At 55.7% G+C, this 3,896-nt stretch overlaps 1 pseudogene; it reads left to right on the plus strand.

The window, feature by feature from the left end:
- The first annotated feature begins 2,089 nt into the window (after positions 1 to 2,089).
- LOC147971185 (uncharacterized) lies at positions 2,090 to 3,465 on the plus strand (annotated as a pseudogene).
- The last annotated feature ends 431 nt before the right edge of the window (positions 3,466 to 3,896 follow it).

Here is a 3,896-nt window from a genome sequence, read left to right on the forward strand (position 1 = left end):
TCTTAATGCACCTATATACTTGGTAAAGGGTGGAAGGCTCGGTCTTTTGCCTAGTGTTTTGTTCCACTCTTGCCGCCCTAGTTTCCGTCATATCGGTGTTATGTTCCCGGATTTTGCGTTCCTTACGCGGTTGGGTTATAATGGGAACCCCTTGACAGTTCGCCTTGAATAAAACTCCTCCAGCAATGCCCAACCTTGGTTTTACCATTTGCCACCTAGCCTCTTTTTCCCTTGGGTTTCCGGAGCCCAAGGGTCATCTTATTTAAACCCCCCGGGCCAGTGCTCCTCTGAGTGTTGGTCCGACCGAGTAGACTGCGGGGCCACCTCGGGGTAACTTGAGGGTTGGTTTTACTCGTAGGATGTCTCATCTGAGTGTGCCCTGAGAACGAGATATGTGCAGCTCCTATCGGGATTTATCGGCACATTCGGGCAGTGTTGCTGGACTTGTTTTACCATTGTCGAGGATGTCTTGTTAAACCGGGATGCCGAGTCTGATCGGAATGTCTCGGGAGAAGGAATATCCTTCGTTGACCGTGAGAGCTTGTGATGGGCTAAGTTTGGACTCCCCTGCAGGGATTTGAACTTTTGAAAGTCGTGCCTGCGGTTATGGGCAGATGGGAATTTGTTAATGTCCAATTGTAGATAACATGAAACTTAACTTAATTAAAATGAATCAACCGCGTGTGTAACCGTGATGGTCTCTTCTCGGCGCAGTCCGGGAAGTGAACATGGTGTTGGAGTAATGCTTGACGTAGGTTGTTCTAGGATCACTTCTTGATCATAGTTGTTCGACCGTGCTTTTGCCTTCTCTTCTCGCTCTCTTTTGCAAACAGGTTAGCCACCATATATGCTAGTCGCTTGCTGCAGCTCCACATATTACCTTGCCTTACCTATAAGCTTAAGTAGTCTTGATCGCGAGGGTGCGAGATTGCTGAGTCCCCATGACTCACAGTTTACTTCCAAAACCAGATGCAGGGACCGATGTTACCGTTCCAGACGATGCGCTTGAGCTCAAGTGGGAGTTCGATGAAGACTCTCGCCGTTACTATGTGTCTTTCCCAGATGATCAGTAGTGGTGCCCAGTTGGGGTGATCGGGGACCGTGTCGCATGTTGGGGTTGATATTTATTTTGGTTCCGTAGTCGGACCATGAGTGTATTGGATGATTTGTAATGTTATTCATGTATTTGTGTGACATGGCGAGTGTAAGCCAACTATGTATCCTTTCCCCTTTTATATATTTACATGGGTTGTTGTGAAGATTGCCTTACTTGCGACATTGCTTTCAATGCGGTTATGCCTCTAAGTCGTGCTTCGACACGTAGGAGATATAGCCACATCGAGGGCGTTACACCTTCTTAAGGCAAACTTGTTTAACTTATGTCTGTACTCAGATATTGTTGCTTCCGCTGACTCGTCTATGATCGAGCTCTTGTATTCGAGCCCTCGAGGCCCCTGACTTGTAATATGATGCTTGTATGACTTATTTTATTTGTAGAGTTGTGTTGTGATATCTTCCCGTGAGTCCCTGATCTTGATCAGACACGTTTGCGTGTATGATTAGTGTACGATTGAATCGGGGGCGTCACAGCCCACCACCTGCCGACGCCAGTCATCGTCCTCCTGGCGCCAGGAGGACGAGGGGCATGCGCTCGCCGGCCACGCGCATGGGCGCCACTCCACCTACCTGCCCTTCGCCTCGACGCCCCGGTCTCTCTGGACGTCGCCATGACTCACCCCGAACCCCTCCCACTCTCCCCCGTGCCTTTCTCCCTCCTCTACTCTCTCTCTCGCTGGACCAAACTATTGGAACGTGCCCACGTCCTGCTCCTCAGGTGGCTAACCATGCAGCCCGCATCATCCGCGTCCTCAACAGCCACATGCACTTCGTGCTTATCGTCTCCTGCATGTTAGCGGCTGCTGGCTTATGCCATTGTACTCTCCCACATTCTCACTGCTCTCTCTCTCTCATGTAAATTGTATATATGTGTGCTGGATGCATGAATACAAGTAGTGTGTGAGTGTGGCATAACCAAACTTGGTATTAGACGCAAACACCTCCGATCCTTCTCTCTCCCATCGCTTCCGCTATGCATTGTCTCCTCTGCCGCACCCGCTCGGCGGACTTCGACGCGGCGGCGCCCGCTCCGCTCCCTGCCGTCCCCATCGCCACCGCTACTCCCGCCGTGGTCACCCCTTTCCAGGCCGCGCCCGCTGCCGCGGTCGCCCCCGCACCGGCTGCCCCAGTGCTGCGCCGCGCGCATCTTGGCGATCTGGGCAAGACACCCATGCTTGAAGGCACTGCGGCTCCTTCATCCTCCACCTCGGTGCCTCGCGTGGTGCCCCCTACCCCGACCACGGGCGTCCTTCGGACGGCCGGCAGCACCCCTGTTCCGTGCCTCCCGCTCGGTGGCACCGACGCGCCCTCGTCCCCCATCCCGGCCTCGGCGGCTCCGTCGCTGGTCCTTCCTCCATGGCCGGCCTCCCGCCCTCCATCACGCACTACTTCACCACCAAGCTCCAACTCGAGTCGGGTAACTACTCCCGCTGGCGCCAACTCTTCTACATCATTGCTTGCAAGCACGAGATCTAGCACCATCTTGATGCCGCCGCCGAGCCGCTCGGCCAGAGCGCCGTGTGGCGCAACGACGACCTGACCGTGGTGCTGTGGCTGCACGGCGTCGTCGCCGAGGAACTCATGGACGTCGTGGCGTCCCCGGACAGCACCGCCCACGACATCTGGACGCAGCTCCATGTCCTCTTCATGGACAACCAGCCGGGTCGCGCCGTCGTCCTCGGCGCTGAATTCCGGAACCTCATCCAAGGCGACCTCTCTATCGCCGAGTACAGCCGGAGGCTCAAGTCTCTGGCCGATGCCTTGGAGGACGTCGGCGAGCACATCTCCGATCAGGCCCTGACATCGCAGCTTATCCGTAGGCTCAACTGTAAGTTTCAGATCATGGCGACGCTCCTCCCGATGCAGTTGCCGTTTCCTACCTTCGTGTAGGCCCGCTCTCGCCTTCTCACGGAGGAAATCTCCGCCAACGAGAGGGCTTGGCTCGATAGCCGTCCGAAGCTCCCCGCTATTGCGCTCACCATCGGGCACGGACTGAGCAGCAACTCTCCCTCCTCTGATCGCGGCCCGAGCGGTGACTGCACCAACAAGGGCAAGGGCCCCGCTGCCTCCCCGACCAGCAACATGGGCCATGGCTCACGCGGGCGTGGCCGTGGCCGTGGCGGCCCGTTCCCCGGTAGCGCTCCTAGTGGGCACAGCGCTGCTCCTTCGGGCGCTGGCTCGCTGGCTCCAACAAGCTTCTTCGCTCCTTACGGGGCCCTCCTTCTCGGACTGCCTGCACCACGGGCTCCCTGGGCTGCGCCGAATGCCGCGGGCGTGCTAGGCCCGCTCCCTCTTGCACCTCATCAGGCCTACCCCGTGTTGTCGTTGTCCTTAAGCGGGCCTACCTAGGAGCAGTATAACCAGCTATACGCTACTCTCCAGGGCCTCTCCATGCAGCAGCAGCATGCTGGACTGGATCCTCGACACGGGCGCTACGTCACATGTCGCTGGTAAGATGGACCTACTCACCTCGTATGCTTCTCCTTCATTGCGTCATTCTTCTAGCATCTTAGTAGGAAACGGGTCTCGTCTTCCCATTACCGCTGTAGGCTCTACTTCCGTGTCTATTTTTTCTCTCAATGACGTCCTCATATCCCCTACTATAATAAAAAACTTGATCTATGTACGTCATTTTACCCAAGATAATTTTTGCTCCATCACTTTTGACCCTTTCGGTTTTTCTGTGAAGGACCTAGCCACGACGAAGCTCATCATGAGGTCCAATAGCCACGGGGATCTCTACCCCTTCTTCACCAACTCCGGCGTCCAGGCAGCACTCT

Source organism: Triticum urartu, chromosome 5A (assembly GCF_056163025.1).
Source record: "Triticum urartu cultivar PI428250 chromosome 5A, HENAU_Tu73, whole genome shotgun sequence".
Taxonomy (NCBI): domain Eukaryota; kingdom Viridiplantae; phylum Streptophyta; class Magnoliopsida; order Poales; family Poaceae; genus Triticum; species Triticum urartu.